Here is a 26613-nt window from a genome sequence, read left to right as displayed (position 1 = left end):
TTGGAATAGTGTTTTTTTTTTTTTTTTTTTTTTTGAGGAATGGGCAACATTTAGTTCAGTTTTTGCCATACACAGAAACTACATGTTGGCAGTACTTTTCTACAGTGACTTGAGTGTCCAGTGTATTGCACATGTCCACAAGGGTTAAAAAACTTATGTTTAGTATAATATTCAACACTGTAATCAACACAGATTGTGTTTATTCTACACAGATGACATGACAGAGATTAGATTAAAACACACCTGAGTCTTTTCTTAATCACTAAAATCAGGCTTACTCACTGTAGCCCATTAATCCAGGCCCATATGCACAGAATAAAATCAGGAAACAGTGTTCCAGGCTGTGTATTCTCCTTCCTCTCTCTCTCTCTCTCTCTCTCTCTCTCTCTCTCCATATCTGCTCCTCAGTAGGGTGTTAAGCTGCTATATTCAGCCCTGTCTCGCTCACTGTTCTCACTTTCTTTAATTAGCAAGATTCTTGAGACTGGAGCTTCTTTTTTAGGTTTAAATTTACACCGTGCTCTCAGCAAACTGGATGATGTGTCCACACCTTTCCTTTTTTTACCCTCAGCACTGCAATTTCTTGTCAGCCTCACAAACGTTGCCAGATATCTCCACAGAAGACCACTCACGAGCTATTGAGACACGAGCTACTGTCACATGCGTGACTGAGTATCAACTGCATTTAAAAGTTTTGAAAGCTTGTCTGCAATCAAAGCCATTAGTCATTATTTCAACAGTACTGACAGAAGTAGAGCACACATATGAACTTAAGTGACATCCCTTTCTTAATCCATAGGGTTTCAATCAATCAATCAATCAATCAATCAATCAATGTACCTTTATTTTCAAGAATACATTGAGGGTAATCCTCATTTTTTTAATGCAGCCAAGCATTTACAACTTATAGGGACTAAAAAAAAATCAAGTCATCAACCAAGTTAATCTAAAATAAGGAACTTATAAAACTAAACAATAAAACAATTTAAAATTAAATGCCAATTAAATGACAAACAATAATGATTTAATTAAGAAGAAATAAAAGAAAGGATAGGTAAATAGAATAAAATTTAAAGCGGTCAAATCAAGAGACAAATAATTAGAATATAAAAAAATAATATTTGGAGCACAATTGGTCTTGCTCTCTCTGGGCGTGTAGATGACGCTCTTTCCCCATTTCAGTCCAAAGGTTGATGTCACTCAGCACAATACTGCATCTGTGAGCTGATGTATCAGAACCGAGTCGCTGCGCTTTCCTCTGAACACGCTGCAGCAATGCTGCATCAGCAGCAGTTCAAAAAGGGGCAGTGGCTGACTTCACATGTATCGGAGGAGGCATGTGCTAGTCTTCACCCTCCTGCTGTTGGGGCATCACTAGAAATGGTGGGAGTCCTCAGAAGCAGGTTGAGTAATTGACCGTGTAAATTGGGGAAAAAATTGAAATAAATGTAGTAAAAAAAATTAATAAAAATAAACAAAATAAGTCAACTAAAACAGTTTCAGGCTGTGTAAAGGTGGTTAGAAATTAAAAGTTTAAAATGAATTAGTGACTCCAGCCAGCTGAGCTTTAGTGTTTCCTGTAGTGAATTCCAGCTAGCTAGTAAAAAAATGTAAAGTCATCTAGGAAGGCTTTCCTCCAGGTTTAGGAGTGTGTTTATGGAAGTAAGTTTGTGAGGTCAGACACTGATGTTGGATGAGAAGGCCTGGCTCACAGTCTCCGCTCTAATTCATCCCAAAGAAGTCTATTGGTTCATGGGCCAAATGTAATTGGCTACAATATCAGCTCAAACCGTATTTACAATCAGTCAATCAGTGTAATCATTTTCTGTGATGTAGCTTTTAGAGGGGTTTAGAGGGGTTTTACCACATAAAAGACATCTGGTCCCATTAATATAAACGCTTCATAAGCTTACATGAATTAGTCTAGTGTATATGTTTGTATGATCAAGGAAACTGTCGAAATTCAACAATGACATGATTTACTCAATAAGAAGATGACAAGCAACTCAAATACACTTCTCTGACAATCTATGGGCCATAAAATATCACTTTCTCTCCTTCTTCTCTCTCTCTCTCTCTCATTTACACACACATATATAATCCTTCTCTTTGCTTAATTAGTTTTTTGCACTTGGGTGGAAGTCGCTCCACTGGGCTTTTGTTACAGGGTCAATTATGTGTGAGGAGAAGCCGGAGAATTTAAAAGCAAATAATAAAGCTAATCCCCGGCACTAAATAAAGAGCTACGGTGGCTCTGGTGATTCCAAACGGAGGCAATTATGAGCGGACGCTTCTCTCGGCGGCTAGAGATCTACAGTCACATCCCAGCCCACCACCCCACTAAACCCCCAATGCATTCAGGGTCAAAATACGGCGCACGTAATTTACATTTACAGGCTAATGACATTGGACATGAATTTTTCATCTAGAGCTTTTCATCCAGTGGCATCTGGAGCAGCCAGAGCTTTGCTAATTCATTCAGCAGAATGAGCCACTGGGCCATTAGGGTAAACCTCAGCATTTTTACAACTGTATGCCTGTTTGAATTGTGAAATATTACCTTAGGGGACACCTGACTTGAGAGAACTCACACCTGTAGAATTTATTGAATTGTTGTACACTATAAGACCCTGTGGTGCAGCCTAAGCTTTTGTCCTTAATGGCATTTTTCCCATTACATTACTGTTACTTTTATATTTTTAATAGTTTTAAAAGCAGTACTTGTACACTTTTATTTGAGTAAAAGGCTTGAATTGACACTTTTACACCTTTGGAGACTGATAGTGTAAGAGGGAGAACAATAAGAGAGAGAGAGAGAGAGAGAGAGAGAGAGAGAGAGAGAATGAAAGAGAGGGAAAGAAATAAAGATAGGAAGAGAGGTCAGAGTGTGAACAGCAGAGGGCAGTGCTTAGCCGGGCTCTACTTCTTTTTTTGGGTATAGGCGGGGAATTCATTTGGACACTCCTAAAACACACACACACCTGCCTTCTCCACTGCCACTGTGTGTGTGTGTGTGTGTGTGTCATACTGCAGAATGTAGTGTGAGTTTCACAGGCCTGAATTCCATCTGAAATCAGCTTGGTTTTATGGCCAATATGAAACCAATATGAACCAGACGTATTGTTCCACAGTGGGACTTTCTAACACTGAGATATTACTTAAAATAAAGCAGTCATTGTTCGGTATCAATTATTCAGTTAAGTTGCTAAATATTCTGTGCATCCATACTAATCATGTCTTAGCATTCACTGTTTTACTGTAACCTCCCTGTAAAACAGAAAAAAATATGCTTGAACAACAAACATGGCTGACTGACAGCACCTGGGCTACATCCAGAAATCCTAAAAGTTACTTATTTTTTCTACTTTTCCACTGATCCTCCTTCCTCTCCTTCATGACCCAGAAACAGTGTTTGTGACGCCATCTTGTCGCCTGTCCAAATACCGAAGGAGACGAAAAAAAGTCACTTAAAATCCTCCTCGGAGCTTCATTCAGCAAAGGATACACCAGAGTATTCAAACCAGGAAGTGTTTTAGGATTTTGTAGAGAATTTTAAAAGAAACCAGGAAGTGTTTTAGGGATTTTGTAGAGAATTTTAAAAGAAACCAGGAAGTGTTTTAGGGATTTTGTAGAGAATTTTAAAAGAAACCAGGAAGTGTTTTAGGGATTTTGTAGAGAATTTTAAAAGAAACGAGGAAGTGTTTTAGGGATTTTGTAGAGAATTTTAAAAGAAACCAGGAAGTGTTTTAGGGATTTTGTAGAGACTTTGAAAGAAACCGGGAAGTGTTTAAGGGGTTTTGTAGAGACTTTGAAAGAAACAAGAAAGTGTTTTAGGGATTTTGTAGAGACTTTGAAAGAAACCGGGAAGTGTTTAAGGGGTTTTGTAGAGACTTTGAAAGAAACCAGGAAGTGTTTTAGGGATTTTGTAGAGACTTTGAAAGAAACCGGGAAGTGTTTTAGGATTTTGTAGAGACTTTGAAAGAAACCGGGAAGTGTTTAAGGGGTTTTGTAGAGACTTTGAAAGAAACAAGAAAGTGTTTTAGGGATTTTGTAGAGACTTTGAAAGAAACCGGGAAGTGTTTAAGGGGTTTTGTAGAGACTTTGAAAGAAACAAGAAAGTGTTCTAGGGATTTTGTAGAGACTTTGAAAGAAACAAGAAAGTGTTCTAGGGATTTTGTAGAGACTTTGAAAGAAACCGGGAAGTGTTTAAGGGGTTTTGTAGAGACTTTAAAAGAAACCAGGAAGTGTTTTGGGCATTTTGCAGTGACTTTGAAAGTGAACATTGTGATTGGCTCAGTTTATCAGTAGTCAACATCCTATTAAAGGGGATCAGCTGTCCCATTTCCCCAATTACTGCTCCTCTCCTCTCCATTCCTCCACATCCTTCTGGGGTAGAAGAAGTTTCTGGATGCAGCCCTGGAGTGAAAGACAAACATATACAAACCTGATTCCCCACCAAACCTCCACTTGAAGCTTGACCCAGACAGAGGGAAGCATGTGTCTTCCTGTTGAGCTGTGCTGTGCTGTAGTAGCGGGAGTAAGGCTAGTTGCCAGGTGATTGATTCTCGAGGGCGCAACCCCTGTGTGTAGCCCAGCTGTGTGTGTGAGTACGTGCTGGAGCAGCTGCGTGCTTTAGCGGAGGTAGGAATCCTTTCCTAATCCCACTAACCTCCTTTTGTCTCCAGGGGGGACCAAAAGGGCGCGACACACCTCATTGCTCATAAAGCCGAGTGCCTCAGCTGGAGCAAGGACGATGAAAATGGAGCAGTTCATTAGGACCCAGGACCCACTCAGGACCTGTTTACATCCATGTAGGTATGTCCAACAATAAGAAGTAGGGATGCTGTGTTAAACAACAGAACGCAATGATCTGCACATTTCATGAGCTTATGTTCAATGTAACCCTCCTGTTATGTTACGGGTCAATTTGACCCGTTTTAAAGTTTGAAGATCTAGGAAAAATAGTTAAAAGTAGTTTTTCGGTATGAAACTTCTTCTGCTTGTCTTAATTAGTGTAATTAATCAACATATAATATAAAAATGGTTCAAACCATTAACCACCCCCTGCAAAAACAAAACTAAAACAACATTGCAATGTTATGTTTCAATGTTAACAATAAATGTTAAAATTTGATTATGTATTTTTTGGTGAAAAACGAGTGAATTATCCTAATTGAATAATTACCTGTTAGAGGTAAGAAACACCATTGCACTAAAAGATAAAATATAAAATAATTAGTAATGGGGTTACTAATGAAATATTCACAGTGCTTGTTAGGATTTTTTGGTTTTAGACATTTTTTGGATAATTAAATATGCACCGGGTCAAATTAACCCCTGAACACCATTGCTGTTCCTGTCAAATGAATATAACAGGAGGGTTAATCAGAAGCAAAGACAGGCAGAGGATCAATAATCAGCAAAACATCTAAAAGTCTAAAAAGTCTGAAAGTCTTAAAATCATTGAACAATTTTAGAAAAAATGTTCCTCAACGTAAAATTACCTAAAACATCTACAGAACTTAGAGAATCTGTAAACTCTGTGCAAAAGGGAAAAAGCTGACTGTCAGTACTGGGTGCTGGTGATCTTCGGGCCCTCAGGCAGCACTGCATTAAAAACAGCCTGTACTGATTCTGTACTGGAAATCACTGCATTATTACTTAAGTTCTGTGAACACAGGTGGTTGTGCAATTTACAAATGCCAAAAAAATTAAAGCTGTATCATGCAAAAATAATCCTTGTGTCAGCGGCATCCAGAAATAGCGCCATATTCTCTGGGTTCTAAATAGCACCATTGGAGAGGATTAGTTTGTCTGGGAGAAGTCTGTAAAAAAAATCTTGTAATAAAAAAACTGGAGGACCAGTGACTTTTTTTAGTTTTTCTCATTCACATGACATCACGTTCAGTAGCTCCTCCATTTCCACTCGCTGTTGTTTTTACGTAGATCTCCATGGAAACGTGCACCCAAAGTGTAATTACGGTACATGGCAGTGGACAAACAGCTATTTTAATAAATGCGAGGTGAACGAAACTCAGAGATGTGAATCCAGACGGGATTAAAGGTTATACAGAGGGAGTTCCCATAAAAGAGAAAATTTATCCCGTCTGAAAAGGGCTAATTTCGCCAAAGCAGAAACATGTCATCAGTTTAAAAATACTGACCAGACACACAATTTAAGGTGGTATCAGGTAGTTCTGGCCAAGGTTGATGCCAAAGTTCAGCAGTTGCCATAAGAAAGTTTTTTATGGGAGGTTTGCAAGGAGGAAACCCTTCTTTTGTTTTTCTGTCAAAAAAACATCAGGGCAAGCCTCAAGAGTCTTTCTGTTCTATGTCTAGGTGTTCTCTGGCAAACTTTAGTCTTGCCCTCATTTTTTTATTTTCTTTGACAGCACAGGTTTCCTCCTTCCAACCCTCTCATGAAAATCTAACGTTCATTCTCTTTCTGATTCAGGCTGTACATGCTGTACTTGGATATAAGCTTTAGAAACATTACAGGAGCAGCACAGAAGAAATTGTCGTCAGATCAGGTATGGTCACATCTTGATCCCCATAGATCCTGCTGAGCTTAGAAGGCAGGGGTGCGGAGTCTTCCAGTGGGCAACTGGTGGGACCATGTTGAAGATGGTAGGAAGAAAGGACTGGGCGAATCATTGAGCATATAGTCTCCTAGCAGAACTTTCACAAGATTTTAGTACCTGTAGAACCCTTGATGACATTTTATGCTTGTTGGGCATTTATTAAATTCTTATGGTCTGCTCTTGGGCTGCTAAAAACGGCTTGGATATGTTGGCAGTTTTTTTTTTTTTTTTTTTTTTTTTTTTTACATTTTTAGGTTTTTCGGACAGTGTAATGTTTAATTTTTGTTATATATATATTTTTAAATCCCTCCTATGACTCAAACAATGTCTACTATCTTTCTAAAGGCACCAGATAACTTTTGGGGTCTTGCATTGGCGATAAAACTCACTGCAATCAATCAATTAAACAAACAAACGAATGTTGCTTTCCTTAAGCCAATATATGACTATTATAAAATTACCACGTTTTTTGATCTTTAAACAGTTTATAAGTTGAATTACTTGGTCTAATATGACTAAAAAAGTTCCTTATTCAAAGGGAACTATTATTCTTTCCATTGTTTCATGTACTGTGATTACTTATACTGTGTAGTTATGAATGATTACTAGGTAACTGGGCTAAATCAAGTACACTCTTATCTAATAGCCATAATAGGAACATGCTGTTTGCAGAGCTTATCAAAACTGGGCTACATGACGTGTCGCTCTTATTATATAAAACCTGAAATCGTTGTGTGGGAATATATTTATTACTTTTAGCTTTGTTGTACCTGTGAGGCCTAAATCTGCTATTTATTATTTATCCAGCACATTATTCATCACAGTCTATTGATTCATCATAAGCTGACCTCTGGCCCTGTTAGTCAGAGATAGAACGAGAGAGAGAGAACCTGCATGAAAGTGGGAAGTAATGAAGGATAAGACATTTGGTTTCAAAATAGATATACAGCTCTGGAAAAAAATAACAGAGCACTTCAGTTTCTGAATCAGTTTCTCTGATTTGCTATTTATAGGTTTATGTTTGAGTAAAATGAACATTGTTGTTTTATTCTATAAACTACGGACAGCATTTCTTTCAAATTCCAAATAAAAATATTGTCATTTACAGCATTTATTTGCAGAAAATGAGAAGTGACTGAAATAACAAAAAAGATGCAGAGCTTTCATCTTCAAATAATGCAAAGAGAACACGTTCAAGTTTTAAGTGTTCAGAAATCAATATTTGTTGGGATAACCCTGTTTTTTAATCACAGTTTTCATCTATCTTGGCATGTTCTCCTCCACCAGTCTTGAACACTGCTTTTGGATAACTTTCTGCCTTTACTCCTGGTGCAAAAATTCAAGCAGTTCAGCTTGGTTTGATGGCTTGTCAAATAACCAGAAAATCAGTTCAAATTTTATGTAATTAATATTCAGAGGTACAAAGTTATTAATAAGGACTGAGATTTCTATCAAACCTCAGTTCCTGATACTTTGCCTCATCCAGCGCATATAAAACAGACTGATTCACAGTTGAAAACATAAATAGCATAAAATAAATGTGCTTATACACTCTAAGAAACAGAGGTACGATATAAGTACTTTTTTGTACTTAAAAGTACGCTTTTCATAATTGTCCCCTCAAAGGTATAATATTGGTCTTTACAGGGTCAGATTTGTTCCCTCTGAAGTACAAAGTCATTCCTAACAGCAATAAGTACAGATTTGTACCAATCTATTTTTTAATTGCACATTTTTTATTTGAAAGCCAGACAATTTTGGATCATCAAGTTCTTGACACATATTCAGTTGATGATGATCTTTCTAATCTAAAATATGGGTACAAAAAAGGACTTTCACTGAAAGGTACTTCTTTGTACCTCAATATAAGGTACAGCCCCAGCGACAAGCTTTGTACTCTTTTAAGTACAAATCTGTACTTATTTTTCTTAGTGTGTAGATAATACTCCACTACACTCCATTGGTGCAAAAGCAATGTCTTTCTGTCTCTCTCTGTGCATGCTCTTAACATTCCATGCCTTGCATTATCTGCTGAGAACCTGATTGCTGGCGATGGCGTCTAAAGCTTCATTACCTGATTGGTCTTTTACGTTTAATCTGACTGAATGCCACTCTTTATCTAACGTCCTCATAAACAGCTGCACTCTTCAGCATGGTTCACTGATCCTAAACAAAGCAAAAAGCTCCCGGGAACAACAAGGTCAACTACTGTGTATGCGTCTGTGTTTCAGAGAGTGTGTGTGTGTGTGTGTCTGCAGGATTGGGTCCAGTATATCCAAAGCAGTGGGTTATGATTCACTCTGAGGCGCTGAGGCGTGACGATAAAAGTGATATGTAAGCACAGGGATAGATGGAGCTGTGCACTGCGTCGTCTTTTTCATCCTGCTGTCTAAATATACAGCAAACATGAGCAATAAAGTGTTTCCATACCAGCGCAAATACAAAAACAAACCTGTGACATCATCATGCATTTATATTCAGTAGATCATTTCATTTACTCTGACTAAGAAACAAAGTTCTAAGGGTCAAATACAGTTTAAAAACAGAACAACACATACAGCAACAGAACCATATTCACCATTTGTGTTGAACACCAATTAAGTCTTCTGATTTCTGCCTTTATTTAACTCATCCATGCAATGAACACACACAGTACATACTAACACACATGTGAGCACACACATTGGAGAGACATATAGTCGTGCTTGAAAGTTTATGAACCCTTTAAAATTTCTAGATTTTCGCATAAATATGACCTAAAACATCATCATATTTCCTCAAAATAGATAAAAAGAACCCAGTTAAACAAATGAGACAGTGTATGTGTAAGTTATTTATTGAGGAAAATTATCCAGTAATACATTTTTATAAGTGTCAAAAGTATGTGAATCTCTAGAATTAGCAGTAAGTTTAAAGGTGAAATTGGAAAATCAAGTGTTTGCAATTAATGAGTTGATAATCAGTGTTAGTGGGTGGAGCCTGTTTTATTTAACCTACAGGTATCTATCTTATGCTGCCTTCAAGTCCTTCTTGGAAATTTCTACTTACAAGGATGGAGGATGTAATTACGACTTTTTTTGGTCAGGTGGAAATGGATTATTAGGGCCATTAGGGAAATCCTTTTGTTTATCATTTTCGTCTGTTATCATAAAAATCTGGAGGTTTATTTCTTTTGCCCTACTCTAAGTGTCATTTATGCTGAGCTTTCTTATCCTGTGTGAACTGGTTTTCAATTTATCAATCAAGATGTCCTGTAGTAAAATTACAGTACTCCTCCGAACCATGTGAAATTGATACTACTTGATCATGGATTACGTAGGGTTGCCACCTGCATCTATCAAAAAAACAGGACGGTTGATGAAACAGAATCAGAGACGGTTTTGAGAAGTAGGGTTATTTAAAGTTATGAATATATTAAATTCAAATATTTATGAGTAGGAACTTCTGCTTACCTGCTTATCTAAGTACTGTTGTGAGCTTTGCCCCTTTTTGACTAAAAGTTTAAGGAGGAAGAGCACACCAGATCAGATGGAAAACTAGGTAAGCAAATGCCTATAATGTGTGTTTCAGGCTTATGTGTGTTTTCTTATCTTCACTTCTATTACACACAGAGTAAATATCTATAGGGTTGGTCTATATGTGGTGATGTTGAATCTGATGTGCTCTCCCTCATCCGGAAAAAAAAAACGCCTGTACTGATTGGATAGTAAAATCACATGATCCCACAGCACCAATGAGGCACAATGGTGCACGTCAGCGAGAAATAAGACAGATTTAATGCAGGCAGAAAAGGTATAAATAGTCAGTTAAACTAGCCTAGTGAAAACCAGGACATTAAATTAGATTTTTTTTTTTTCCAGAACCAAAAAATAAAAATAAAGACAGTCCTGGGAAAACCGAGACAGGTGGCAACCCTTGGCTTAAGTCTACTTCCAGGCCTTTTTGCTCAGGCCTTTTTGTTCTTAGTCAGGAGTCTGCAGTATGAATGAGTAACCCGAGATGACCAGCTGTATCTGAGCATGACGTACCACTACCACGCTTTTCCAGGTGACAGTAAATGTCATGTTTATTGGAACAGATGGGACACTAGCTTGAACACAAGAACCGTAAACGTCTAGCATGATTAGCTTTCTGAAGCAGAAGCCTTCTGTCTGTAATAAAATGTTCAAAGCAGGACAATGGCATTACTCCTCCTCTAATTTCATGAGCTGCCCCGTTTCTGTGCAGCACTTACATTTGTAATATTTACCTAAATGGCTGAATTCATCTTCCCGCTCCGTCTGCTCTGCACACACACACTGTCTGCTGAAGACACTGGAAGTTTCCAGTGAAGAGACTCAAACCCAGCGGCAGATAATTGATTAAGCTTCTGTCCAGTCTGTGGATATAACGGCACACACACTCTTACACTTGCTCCTCTGATTTCCATAATGATGCTTGATGTATGAAGAGCTGTTATTCTGCAGTCTGGCTGTTTCAGCTGAGGGTTGCAGTAGAAACAGAAGCAGCAGCGGTAATGACTGTATCAGTCATTTGCGTGTGCTTATTACAGTGTGTAAATTATGTCATACTCTGTAAATGGAAACTAAGCTGCAGAAACAAACCATTTTAAATCCAGTATTATTGCAGTGTCACAAAGAACAAGACTTTACATGTTTCTGCTTATTCTGTCTGCAGCCGTAGGCCAAAAATATTTAGCAAAAATGTAAAATAGTCAGTGTAAATTTGCTGTGCCCTCCAAATAATCAGCATACAGCCATTAAAGAGCCACTAAACCCTAAACCATATCTTTTTCTATTAATAACTGAAATGTAATGATACATACCAGTCCTGCTTAAAATTGGGCATTTCCTAAACTTTTAAAAATGCTTTTATTGTGGTAATTTTCGCCTCTGCAGCACTCTCTCAGGTTCAAATGTGCTATAGGCGTGGATGATGTTTCCGTGTACTTTGGTACGCAGACTCATCACAATATGCAGATCAGCCAATTAATAATACCACCCACCTGCTGAAGTGCAACCATCTGCACCTCACACGCCAATCAGCTCTCCCTCCTGCCCTGCCTCTAAACCCATACATCACCCAGTGCCCTCCTAAAATACCCAATCTATTTGTAGCCTTTTTCAAATTTGAGCTGAGAGTGGAGTTTAGTGATGCTTCTCAGCATTAACTTTGACAACTCAATGAACCATTTAAATGCTTAAATGATTAATGGGTTTTTTGCAGATTGGTGGAAAAACCTGTGTTGGTTGTGTTGTTGGGGTTTTATTGCCACTTCAGCACAAATTTGGCTATTTGTGGCATATGCTTGGTTTTATATGTCTAGATAGAGTACAGTTGTTTAAAGGTTATAGCATGATAAGGGAAATATATTTCACTTTTTTCAAAAAGTGGTTCCACTAAATTTATGAGTAAAAACCCTTTGTTTAATGCTGTAGAAATCTATGGACTCTATAGAAGAGTGTAGGATATAGGCTCCGCTTAACTGTGCTGTCTTCTGTTAGGTTTCATCAAGACAAATAGGCAGGGTAGATCCACTGCTGTTGCCTCTTTCGGATCAATGCACAAGTCATTACAACTTGCAGTCATTGGAATCAACGCCCACCGCAGAATCCCACCAGGCATTAGACCCAAGGATACTCCAGTTCATGGTGTGTGGCTCTCACCCACCAAACCTCTGCTGTTTATTATAACTGTGACTGGAATGGATATAATGAACTCTCTGCTCTGTAATAGTTATTCCTGTTAAACACACATATTATTAGTCTAACCAATGGCACAGACCAACAGACTTCAAAGAACCAGTTACTCTGAAAAACACATTTTATAAATGATTTAAAGTGTGATGTTTATACCCCACCCAATAATGATCATATTTGAAAACTGGAAAAAGAAAAGTATGTTAAAGTTGGGGGGTCAGGACCAGAATTGAGAAACACTGGCTTATAAGATCACCTATTTTATGCTGAAGTAACAGCAGATTTAGATGTTAGATGTGGAAGATGTAAAAAAGAACCACACATCTGACAACAGTGTATTGCTTCTCTCTTTATTAATAATCCCAAAATAAATCAGACCCAATTTACCAGTTTCTTCTCTATGTTTAAACACAGACTGCTTTTTAAATGAGTCACAAAAACACAGCAGCTTATTGGAACAAATATCATTTGCATATATATGATTCCTAAAAGTACAGTGAGGTGATTCTTCAATTATGGAAATGTGTTCATGTTAGTATTACTTTAATGCAACACAAATACTTTAATTATTATCTTCTTGCGGGTATAAGATGTATTTGGCAATGAGATATCCACAGAACATAATAGTGTGTATAATGTTTATGGCTCAGTTGCATACAATTTGTGCATATAATATAGATGATACATTTAAACACATTTAAACAGGAGGATGAACAGACTTCAACTGAAGCAGTTTATTCACAATGATGCAGAGCAGAATCAAGAATCAGATGCATGGATGGATAATGATTGATGCACGGATGAAAAAAGAATGGATGAGGATGGAGTATGGTTTGGGTGAATGGATGGAGGAGGATTGAGTATGGTTTGGATGAATGGATGGATGGATGAATGGAGGAAGGAAGGTGATGGATGGATGAGGATGGAGTATGGTTTGTATGGATGGATGGATTAATGGAGGAAAGAAGGTGATTTATAGATGCATGAGGATAGAGTATGGTTTGGATGAATGGATGGAGGAGGATAGAGTATGGTTTAGATGGATGGATGAATGGAGGAAAGAAGGTGATGGATAGATGCATGAGGATGGAGTATGGTTTGGATGAATGGATGGAGGAGTATAGAGTATAGTTTGGATGGATGGATGAATGGAGGAAAGAAGGTGATTGATAGATGCATGAGGATGGAGTATGGTTTGGATGAATGGATGGATGAATGGAGGAAAGAAGGTGATGAATGGATGGAGGAGGAGGGAGTATGATTTGGACGAATGGATGGAGAAAAGAAGGTGATGGATGGATGGATGGATGGATGGATGAGGATGGAGTATGGTTTGGATGAATGAAAATACAAAAATATAAGGATCAGTAAAATAATACAAACAGTGCAACAAAGGATGGATGGATGAGGATGGAGTATGGTTTGGATGGATGGATGGATGAGGATGGAGTATGGTTTGGATGAATGAAAATACAAAAATATAAGGATCAGTAAAATAATACAAACAGTGCAACAAAGGATGGATGCATGAGGATGGAGTATGGTTTGGATGAATGGATGGAGGAAAGAAGGCGATGGATAAGGATGGAGTATGGTTTGGACGAATGGATGGAGGAAAGAAGGTGATGGATAAGGATGGAGTATGGTTTGGACGAATGGATGGAGGAAAGAAGGCGATGGATAAGGATGGAGTATGGTTTGGACGAATGGATGGAGGAAAGGTGATGGATGGATGAATAAGGATGGAGTATGATTTGGATGAATAAAAATACAAAAATATAAGGATCAGTAAAACATTACAAACACGGCAACAAAGGAACTACAAACAAAGTGAGCAAAAACAAATCCAAAGGAAACAGAGTTCTAAATCCAAATAGTACAAATTCTCAGATCATGCAAAACAGAGAGAAGAAAAAAAAGGCACCATCAGGGCAGTTAAACCACCACCACCCTCTCCCAGGCCAAATGCCATGGCAATCTTTCACAAGCTACTTAGGAATTTGGAAACAAAAAAAAGAGTAAAAGAGAAAACTTTTACTAAGATTTCAAAAGTAACTCTGAAGAAGTAGTGTCTACAGTGTCTACAAACTTTTGGACAGAAGATTGAGTTTCATTTCCTCCTCACCCCACAGTTAATCTTCACAGGCCTCCTAAAAGACAACACCGACACGGGGACCGATCGTCTCCCCCGGGAGTACGACTCAGCAGGCAGAGTCCCAGAAACTGAGCTGACTGAGTGGTTCTCGGGGGACGTGTCCACGTATTGATGTCTCTCTAAGTGATACTAAAACACGGCCGTTTGCAGATTTCACAGAATCCAAAGCAACACAAAACACACAAGCAGGTGTCTGCTTGGTTCTGCATTCGGAGGACGGAAAGATGAGTCTGAATTAAAGTCTATCGGAGAGTGAGTCATCGGGACGGAAAGGTTTTGCATCCGTGAGAGCTGAGAATATGCTTTTACACGAGTCTAATTATAGGTTATGCACTTTAAGAAACAGAGAGAACTGCACAGGCCACAGGAGTTCAGACCACCTTCAGAATCTGCAGGACAGAGCAGATGGATCTCTTCACCTCCAATCAATGTTGGGCCTAGAGGAAGAGTTTCTGAAGAGTATAAGATATTGTATTGCTTTGTTTCACTGGCTGGTTTAAGACTACAGCTCAAAATATTAATTCTAAGTTGGTGGAACACCAATTGGTTGGATTGGTTTATGGTTGAATGTGATTTGTCTTACATGTGTGTATACGTATTTTGGCTTTGTTTTGTTTGTCTGGTTCAATGAACAAGTTGATTAACTTGAAGCATTGTCTGCCTTGGTTTTGTTTAGGTTTATTTCAGTTGTCAGGACAACAGTACTTGTTTAACTGCAATATGCCAAGAGTAAAGATTGGTAGAGGGGGAGTTATGGTGTTGGGTTGTTTTTTGATTGATTTGGCCCCTAATCCTTGAGTTTACCAAGATTTAGGACAATTTCATGCTCCTGCTTTGAGGATGACCCATTTCTATTCCAACATGCCTCCATACCAGTACACAAAACAAGGTCCAATAAAGACATGGAGTAGCAAGTTTGGTGTGAAAGAACTTCACCCTGTAGAACATCTCTAGGACATAAATTAGAGGAGAGACTGTGGCCCAGGTCTTGAGAATGGTCAAAACTTACCATAAACCATAAACACACCCCTAAACCTTGTGGAAAGCCTTTCCAGAAGAATTAAAGCTGACATTGCTGTAAATAGTGGGCTGACAAATAAAACCATATGGAGTAAGAGTGGGATGTTTTTATATGCATATAAAAGCAATACTTTTGCCAGTGTAGTGTAGCTGCAGTAATTAACTGTATGTAGGTAATAAACTTAAACAAATAAACTACACATGATTACATCAGTCATTTTGCAAAAACCTGTGTAGCATCCCAAATTTGTTCAGGTTAAAGTTGGATCATTTCCTCACCACAAACAAATAGCTACATGGTTCACTTTGGAACAGACCAAGACCACGGCCTTGTTATTTTTGTCCACAATATTAACTGTATTCACACCTGCCCAAAGACAATTACACCAAGGGTGAAAAACCAGAGACTTAAGGAAATGCAGGTGAAATTATACTTTAAAAAGTGACTGGAGATTCAATTACTATTTTCTATTAGCCCAAACCATACAAAGTCTGCACCAAAAAATTAATTAAATAGGAGACGCAGCGTCAGCACAAGGTTTTACCAAATTTTTTTTGACTGCAAACAGTACTAAATAAACATAAATTTATCCCCTTGGGGGAGCGAACTTAGAGTATTTGGGGTGGAGTTCGGGGCAGCTTCGCTGTAAAGTGTGAAGCCGAAGCCTCCCCTCACACGAAGAGAAACATAAGGAAAAAGAATAAAATCAAAGAAGGAGGAAGATGGGGAGGAGGTGGGTGCAAGGTTGTTCAACGAGCAGGTAGAGAGGAAGTGACGGTTTAAATAGGGAAGGAAATGGGAGGAGTGAGGGCGTGGATCAACTCCCAAAACTTAGTTATAGTACATAGCTTCACATTGAAATGTTTAGAACCATTATTTTACAAACAACAACAAAAAAGCTTGGCACATATTTGGATATTTTCCCCTCTAAAGTGTATACTAGCTTTAAACCGTTCAAGAAAACATGAATTTAAATGCATAAAGATATTTACATTTTGAAAACTTTGTGGGCTTTGGAGACTCAGACACTTGGAGAAGCTGCCTGTCCTCTCTACTCATTTTAATTCTGCATGTTTGAAAAATAGACAAACTATACCAAATAGACAATGACCACAAACTAGACAATCATAATGAAACAAAAGCTTTGGAGGACATACATTGTTTTGAAAATACTGATTTTATGCTTATTATATTTGGACAGTTGCAGATTTACTTAAAAATATGTATTACAGAAACATTTACATATAATCCTTGAGCAGAAATTCTGGAAGATTTAGGCTTGTAACGTCAGGCAGAAAATTGAGGCCTCAAAAATGCCTGCCTATTAAAGGGTTAAGCTAAACACCAATGACCATTCCCTTTGGAAAACACTGCATTAAGAACCACTGTTTAACTAAAGCTGATAGAATCACATGGGCAGGTGTTATGATCCCACCTTTTGCTAAAGGTCATGGAAATAATGTGTGACATTTTAATACAAATCCATGAAATAAGATGAATAAGATAAAAAACAGGAGGAAACAATAGAAGAGCTTTATTTACACAGAGGTTATTAAAATACACAGGTCACAGACACACACACATCTAACCTTCTCTGACCGTAACCACATTATATTAGAGAAACAAAGCAGAACACAGCAACTTTTTTACCTGTCTGAAACCCCAGGTGATACAAAGAAAAACTTATTAAACAAAGAAAAGGACTACTATACCTCAAAACAAAGCACCTCCCCCAAAACACAGAGAAACAGAAGAGCTGTAAAATCAAAACACAGTTTGGCACAATTTAACAGCAGTCCTCTCCATTGGTGAAGAAAAAAAGAAAAGAAACAAAGAAAGAAACAAACCATTTCCAAAAGCAGAAACATGTATTTCTGTCATCTTAAAATGCAGAAAAGAACATTGGTATCCATGGTGCTAAAACATTTTTTAAATGTTAAGTAGTAAATTATTTACCATTCCAGCTATTTTTAGAAAGTGTTGCAGGTCTGAATCGTTTGATTATTGGCAAAAAAAAAAATGAAGTTGAGTAGACTAAAGAAGAAATATCTTGGTTTTATACTCTCTGCATTCAAATAAAACACAAATTAAGTATAAGAAACACTACATGCCTTCAATACCGTCCTTCCTTTTTCTAATATGGGGTTATAGATTTGATTTATTAGTTATTGTCAACCTGATAACTGCTATTCTTCACTTATTTTCTAGTTCCAGACAGAATTCCATACAGAACTGTATCAGGATACAGTCAGATCCAGTTTGGTCCAGACTCAGTTTGTATAAGCTCTGAAGCTCTAAATCAGATAGTCAAGCTTAAAAAAGAGATCCTGTCCAACCTAAAATGTCTGAAATGGACAAATATCAAGTGTAACAAGTTTAATCGTCATTAAACCAAGCGAGTGTCAGCCCTTCCGAAACCAGGGAACTGTTTTACTGCCAGTCATTTACTGCTCATCTCGTCATATTTCTCCTGCCCTGATCATCCTCCCAGGAAAGGAAACTGGACCGCCGCCCCCCATCACTCCACACCTCTACACTTCTCCCTGTTCACCCAGAAACGCCACAACACAGAGAGATGCGATATGGCTTAGATTTCAAAGAGGCCGTCTGCTGCCAAGAGTCGGCGCACTTTCAGCCATTTCAGATGAGCTAGTAGGGACCTAGGGAGATAGGGACACCTGAGATTTTTGGAACACAGCCCAGGCCTCTCTCTCTCTGGGGTGGCCTTTGGTTTCACACTTCACTCCAGACCATTGTGCTCTTCACATTTCAGCTCCAAATTTGCTTCTGGCCCAAAGGACTGGCAATTTCAGCATGTGGGGTGGTGCTAAAGGCATGGAGCCTTTTGATTGTGAACTTCAACTAGAGGGTGGTTAGTCTGGTCTTTCGTTTCTTGCTCTATGATTTGTAATCGGTGGTGTAAATTGTAAAAATAAATAAATAAATAAGTTCACATCAGCCACAACAAGATTCTGTAATTATTCATGATAAATTACAAGTTAAAATGCTTGTAGTTCCTGATATTTTGTAGGGGAAGTTGAACACAGAAGCCTTACTAGAGGAAATGAACCACAGCTACCACAGCACAGCTCACAGCTGATACGGAGCTGAGTATAACAACTCTATTAAACATTTTCCATTCCACCTTAAATACAGCAGCTTCACTATCACTACTATAAGGTGGAATGGGAAATGTAGTTAGCCAGCTAGCTTTCAAGGCATAATATATATAATATAGCTCTGGAAGATAAGCTATTTAAAGAGACCACTTAAAAATGATGAGTTTCTTTGATTTAACCAAACTGAAAACTGAATATAGTCAAGCTGAACTGCTTGAATTTTTGCACCAGGAGTGGCATAATGTTATCTAAAGCAATGTGTAAGACTGGTGGAGGAGAACATGCCAAGATGTATAACAACTGTGATTAAAAAACAGGGTTATTCCACTAAATATTGATTTTTGAACTCTTAAAACTTGAATATGAATATGAACTTGTTTTGTTTTCTTTGCATTATTTGAGGTCTGAAAGCTCTGCATCATTTTTGTTATTTCAGCCATTTCTCATTTTCTGCAAATAAATGCTCTAAATTACAATATTTCTATTTGGAAGTGGGAAGAAATGTTGTTCATAGTATATAGAATAAAATCTGAATTTCCTATCATATATTATAAAATTTCACAATATTGATTAATATAGTTAGTTTTCCTCAGAAAAAAGGAGTTTGGAGGACCATGTACCCCAATACTTCAACCTGCCTATCTTTTCTAAAAAAAAAAAAATCAACTTACCCTTAGGCATGTTTAAATGTTTAAAACAGAGGGGTAGGGTAAAGTTCAAGTGTCTAAGGTTGAAATGGGATTGGGCCTATGCCTCACAGGAGCAGCAGAGGTGTGTGTGTTTGTGTGTTAATGAGTGTGTCAATGTGTGTGAGAGAGAGAAAGACAGAGAGTAGAAGAATGAGAAAAGGAGGGAGGTGTAAGACTGTGGGAGTTAGTTATTAGATTTAATCCATATTTCAAAATAAATGAAAAGTAAAAGTAAAGTAAATAATCTACCTTCTACACTCAGCAGTAGTGATGCCATGTTTACATCACTAAATGAAACAGCTAAACATCATTAATCTCTATAATTGAGTGAATTATGGTGGCAGTAGGCAGCAATAAATGTGTTAAAGTTTCCAGATTAATAGTGTTTGTTAAAATATTAGCACTAGTTGGAGTTGTAATGATTTTTGGACCAGGCTCTGGTGTGTGTGGTCCTACTAAGAGCGGTCCCCTCTTACTGTCTTGTCTGTAATCATGGCATCTATTACCTAATTAACCTGACTGTGAACAACCTGTTTTATAGAGCTCATGCTGCGAAGTGTGTAGCAGGATAGGGAGGGGGGTTAGGACAGGGGAAGGCACTCTGCCTCATAAATAGCACAGGCAGACCTGGACCCTGCAGAACAGATGAGATGACGCAAGTGCCTAAAACCCCAAAACGCATTACGCAAGAAGAGAGAGAGAAAGAGAGAGAGAGAGAGAGAAAGAGAGAGAGAAAGAATACGTCTCAATAGCCAGCGAGCTGCCTGTCTGTCTCCGCAGGCAGCATTTTAACCAAGGATACCATGCTTGAATGGCAGAATGTGACAACTGGCCTCTAGGATAGTGTGACAAAGTGGGAAATGATGACCCAGCTGCCCAGTAATAGGGCCCTTTTCACATTTCCGCATGTTCTCTGCCAGAACCGCAAGTCGCCAGGTATCAATAGCAACAGTAACAATAGGCCAATTGCAAGAATAAGAGCTTTCTGTGAGTACCCATGTGTTCAGTCTCGAAACAACCTTTCAGCAGTTTCCGTATTTTCCCAGCCGATGATGAGCAGAGAAAATGGGCTGGTGTAATTAGGAGGGATGAAGAAATTAATTGGGAACGGTTCAGAGCGTTTACTATGAGCTGAATGGGGAACTATGATAGACTGTGCTAAACGGACTAAGCTAAATGTTGGATTTTTTTTTTATATTCCACTGACATGCCAAATGTCATGACAGTAATGTCATGGAACTGGTATTGGGTCCCATGACATGTACCATGTACTGCAGAAGCTGTGAGATATACAGGCGTTGGACAATGAAACTGAAACACCTGGTTTAGACTAAAATAATTTGCTGTCCGGACGGACAGTTCTGGTGGAAACAGGAGAGTTGAGGTGCACATTGAATTCTGCCTTGATTTATGTTTTTTGGATACAATCCGGGTTAGCACCCGAACATCCCTTTCAGACAGCTTCCTCTTACAGCATCCACAGTTAATCCTGTTGGATGTGGTTTTTCCTTCTTGGTGGTATGCTGACATTACCCTGGATACCGTGGCTCTTGATGCATCACAAAGACTCGCTGTCTTGGTCACAGATGCGCCAGCAAGACGTGCACCAACAATTTGTCCTCTTTTGAACTCTGGTATGTCACCCATAATGTTGTGTGCATTGCAGTATTTTGAGTAAAACTGTGTTCTTACCCTGCTAATTGAACCTTCACACACTGGTGCAATGTGCAATTAATGAAGGTTGGCCACCAGGCTGCTCCAATTTAGCCATGAACCCTCCCACACTAAAATGACAGGTGTTTCAGTTTCATTGTCCAACCCCTGTACATGTAAGGTCTACTGTATAAAATGTGGATGTGGAACATGGATTTCTGCTTGTCTGCTTTGTCTGTTCACAAAGGTCAGTTCTAGCCAGACACCGCCAGTCACAATCATGCCCTGTATTTAGCTCCATCCATCTTCCTATTAATTCTGATCAGCTTCTCTGTCACTGCTGAAGAAAAGTATTCCTACAGCACAGATGCTGCCACCACCATGTTTCACAGTAGGAATGGTGTGTTTAGGATGATGAGGAGCGTTACTTTTCTTCCCCATATAGCTCTTTGCATTTAGGCCAGAAAGTTTAACATTGGTCTCATCTGACCACAGAACCTTCTCCCACTTGTTTGCTTGTTTGCAGGGTCTTCTCTGCATACATTATTACCCTCATTTCACCCTGTTCCTCAATGATCAGGACTCCGCAGGATAAACCAGCACAGAGCAGCTATTTTTGTTTGGGTGGTGGGTCATTCTTAGGACTGCAGTCACTAATTGGCTGATTGGTGATGTATGAGGTGTTGTGCTGGATCAGACACAGAAGTGCTGCTGTAGTTTTTAAACACCTCAGTGAAAGAAACACTTAAGAATAGTCCACCAACCAGTAATATCCAGATATCAGCATCCTTTGGACAGCATACTGTGGCCACTAACAAAGGATTAGAGGATGACCAACACAAACTGTGCAGCAACAGAATAACAGATCTCTACTGTCTCTGATTTTTAGGTGGAGCAGCTATAGGTAAGAGTGTCTAATAGAGTGGAGGACAGTGAGTGATTAAACACAGTGTTTAAAAACTCCAGCAGCACTGCTGTGTCTGATCCACTCATACACACAACACAACACACACCAACACCTCATACACCACCATTACCACCATGTCAATCAGTGTCACTGCAGTGCTGAGAATAATGAACCACCACCCAAATTATAATAGCTGCCCTGTGGTGCTCCTGTGGGGTCCATGGATGGGCTGGGTGTAGAAACAGCGGGGCAGTCTTTGGCCCAGTCCCATTTCACCCCTTGGCCCTACCCCTTGTTTTTGAGTGTAACCCTTCCCCTTTGAACAGAGTTAGAAAAGGAAGGGGTAAAATCCTCCACCCAGAGAATTAGGAAACCCTTCAAGCACCCGCTACATCATCAGGAGCGCTAAAGTTCAGTAACCTAGCTGCTGCTGGTTAACTAGTTAATTAGTTAGGGCTTTATTGTATGTCTTCAGAAAATGGGCAGGTGTTGCATAAATTAATTGTTATTGTCCATTCCTTAATTCCTCTGGAATTGAGAGCTGAAACTAGCTTTAATTAGCTTTTATTTTAGTTTAGTTTTCCATTCCACCTTAAATGCTGCAGCTTCTGCCGTCTGTTGCACCATTTAAGGTGGAACGGGAAAGTTAGCTACCTGGCTACTGAGACAAACTACTAGCTATCTTTTTTATGCTTGTTATGAAGAATTTGGCCATAAAACATTGAAACTACACATCCAACTATGGTAGTATAGTGTTAAATGTCACTGTGTTGCCATCTTAGCAGTGATTCTCATACCCCGTGGTTTGAAGTGTGCCTCTATAAAATCTCTGTTTTAAGAACCTACCCCTCCAGCCTTACAAGAATCATGACACTCCTACCCCTTGGTGTGCCAAGGGTTGATTTGGGATTGGGCCTTAGTGAACTATCTATGCTGGCCTTGTTTGGTGTCTCTTGGGCTGAGCTTGACTTTCCCATTTTACGTTCACAAGGCCTCTGTCTCTCTTAAATCTGACTTAAGTGTCTTAAGTGACATCTTGGTCTGGGCCTAAACCCTTTTACCCTGCCTGCTGGAGAAGGCTGTGTGTTTAAACCTTAATACCCCTTAATGTATCACAAATGCATACTGAATATTTCATAGCTGGAAGAGGGTAGCTGATGAGCAGTTATGGGTAGCTGGTTAGCTGAGGCGTATTTATATGAGGGTTACGCAATGAGAAATTATTAATATGGAGAGGAGGCTCATCCGGAGTCTATTTAGGAGAATTTTGATGTGACAGGAAGACAGCGTACTGACAACCCACATACCGCCGACCTACTGGCTGACAGACACTTTTCATACACACGACAGCAAGCCGAGATGTGTGTGTGTGTGTGTGTGTGTGAGGGAGAGAGAGAGAGCCTGAAGAAGCAAAAAGAAGACAGGAAAAAGAACAGCGGAGCAGAGCAGAGGGTAAAGAAGACATCAGTGAGAGCTACAGGACTTTCTGAAGGCCTCTCTTGTTGATTGTAGCTGTTAAATGTGAGTGGCTTACTGGTGGCTTAGTGCCCAGTGCATTTGCCTCTCAGCATTGGGGTTCTGGGTTCAAGTCCCTATCTTGGTGGAGTCTCCATGTTCTCAATCTATTATCTAGTTCCTCAAAAACAAAAATTGGACTATCTCAGTTGAACCAAACTGGAACTAAACATACATCAGTAGGTAAATCTACCTTCTGGTATGTGTGACAATTTGGTTAGCTTAGCTGAGAAAGTCCAATTTTTATATTCTATATAAGTATATATTCTAGAGTGGCTGGCAACAGTATATGGGGAAATATCAGTGCAATATGTTGCTAGAAAGCTGAAGAGATTTTAACCAATTAGCTTTTAGACTAGCACCCATTGTGCCACCCATGTGGCTTAGTGTCTATTGCATTTGCCTTTCAGCTTTAGGGTTCTGGGTTCAAGTCCCTATCTGGATTGAGAAAAGAGATTTTAACCAATTAGCTTTTAGCCTAACACCCATTATCTTGGTGGCTTAATGCTTAGTGTGTTTGCATCCCAGCAGTGGGGTTATGGGTTCAAGTCCCTATCTGGGTTAACTCTTCATATTCTCAATGTATTATCTAGTTTAATCTAATTAGACTATCTCTGCTGAACCAAATTAGAACTAAACGCACATCAGTAAGTAAATTAATTCAGCTAAGGTAATCCAATTTGTTCATGAGGAAGTAGATATTGTATAGTGAAATTGTAAAAGATAGCATTGCCAATTATAATTTTTCCCTGTTTACTTCTTAAGAGTTTGTTTAGATGCATTTCAAGTTTGAGTCTCTTTTTTCTCTGAGTTGGTACTGCTATCCAGTATCACCAACATATTCACCTAAAGTCACTGTCCTTAGCAGTGCAGAACAAAAGAAGAAAAGAATAGAACAAATTATATAGAGTAACAGGAGTTTTTGAAGGCCCCTCTTGCTGATTGCAGTGGTTTATTGTGGAGTGGCTGGCAGGGGTACGTGGGTAATGTAGTTTTAAGTGGCATTTAAGAGTCACTGCTGGCGTCATGAGACACATCAATATTTCACATCTGAAAGCTCACTGCTGGAAAGCGCTGTCACAACGAGGTGTTAAACATCTGATCATCTCACACACACACCTCTCTCATACACACACACACACACACTTCCTTCCCCTCTCTCTTCACTAACACACACACACACACAGGCACACACTTCCTTGCATGCACAAAAGACAAGTGTCTCACTTCTCTCTCCCTCTCCCTCTCCCTCTCTCTCTCTCTCTCTCTCTCTCTCTCTCACACACACACACACACACACACACTGCAGCTTTCCTGGCAGTGTTTTGTTGGGCAGTAATTAGCTGACCAAAAGCCATCATTCACACATATAAACAGATTGGACACATTAAGAAGACAGTCTGACAGCTCAAACAGTTTGTTAGCTAGAATGCTGCCTTCATATCTCTCTCTTTCTCCCTCTCTCTTTCTCTCTCTCTTTCTTTCTCACCCATTTAAGTCTCAACAATATAATAATATAATTGGGGAGGGTGCTGCAATCCCAAATAGCCATGGATCATATAATTTGCTGTGCTAAAAAAAGCTAAACACCCTAGCCAAGGGCAATATGTATATACTTGCTTTTATGCTTTGATAACCCTGATAAAAAAAAAAAACCTACTTCAAGACCAGATTCTGTTGGGTACTTGTTTCAGATGGTTTAAGATGGTCTTTGAAGGTCAAGACGGTTGATAACTGGTTATTTGGTTGAAAAGCTGGTCAATCAGTTTGGTCATTGCCTACTGGTTGTTGAGCTTGGTTAGGTTAATCATGGTTGTAGACAGAACCATGCAACACGGCAAGCAAACCAATCAATTGCCTAGGGTTCAAGCTGGCCTGTGGCCCCCAGACAACGACTGGTTATGAATTGAATGCAACATCAAACTGTGTGATCACGCTTTAAATTCTGTGATGGTCAATGCAGGAAAGTACAACCACACTGTTATCAGAACAGTTGTCAGCCAGATTAACGAGCAATTACTCTTGTTTTGCTAGGCTGAACAAACTTCATAGAATATTAGCCAAATAATTTTTTAATCGCTGAGAAAACGATTGAATAAAGTGAAAGAGTTTCATTTTATCTCCAGGTTAAATGTGCCAAACAAGTTGCTCTAGGTATATATAGTATATTAAGTATGTGACCTTGGTTAAGGAAAGCTAAAGATGTTGTTGCTGGTCAGCTTTTAGCCTAGCTCCTGCTAATTTCCCCAAATTTGTTTTTTTTTCTGTCTTACTGATCAAAACATAAACCACTACTTTCCCATCTGATGTGAGTTTAGCTTTAGTTTGGTAGTCTAGCAGTTGAGAAACAATGAAGTGAAGAGATGGTAAACTTTAGCATCACTTCATGTTAGCATTTTTTTAAATGCTGGGAGTAAGTATTTCTGGTTGTGTGCTGAGTTGTGGTCTGGTTGTGTGCTAGTTCATGTGAAGCAAGCAACCAGCAAACTGTATTCCCACAACAAGTTTGAAGGTGATGAACTGCTCTCCAGTATCAACAACACTGTTTAGCATTTTCTTTGGAAGAAGGAACAACAGTGTTTGAGATTCACAGCTTATACAGCTTATATACAGAACATGAACTAAAGGATAAATACGATTTTTGTAGTTATGTAAATCTAATCTAATCTTTCATCAATATTATATGCACCATTCGGCTGAATAAGAATGATAGGTGTTATATGATGGAGATGATAAGAACTATAAATAACAGCAATTTACACCTTGACTTCTACTGTTAGTAGCACTGTAACCTAGCCACACTTTTGCAAGCCACACCTCACACATATTTCCGCACACACACTATTCCTGAGACGAATGATAATTTCAAGCAGCTGTCGAGGCTTCAGTCCTAGTCATCCTCTCCTCAACACATGTTCCATCTACAGGGACTTTTCATCAAAGGCAGCAGAAGCCTTTCTGCTCCTCACTTTAAACATACCGTCTTCATCATTCTCAGACAACAGCAGCAAGCGACGCTCATCCTGCTATCAATTACAGCTGAAACCCGGGGGAAAATGTGATTATAAACATGATAGAACACTAACCGATTCTTCTAAAACATCACAGACGATTAGAGAAGGATAATTTCTTAGTAAACACTGAGGGTATGAAAACTGGTTGTAGATTTGTGTAAGGAATGAAGATGATTCTACTGTATCTGGTCTGAAACAACAGAAGGTCTACTGTGGTAGAATTCCCTGCTGTTTATGGGGCTGCCTCGCCATGGACCAGT

The sequence above is a fragment of the Astyanax mexicanus genome, chromosome 4, assembly GCF_023375975.1.
Source record: "Astyanax mexicanus isolate ESR-SI-001 chromosome 4, AstMex3_surface, whole genome shotgun sequence".
Lineage (NCBI taxonomy): Eukaryota > Metazoa > Chordata > Actinopteri > Characiformes > Acestrorhamphidae > Astyanax > Astyanax mexicanus.
Note: the sequence above shows the minus strand (reverse complement) of the source record.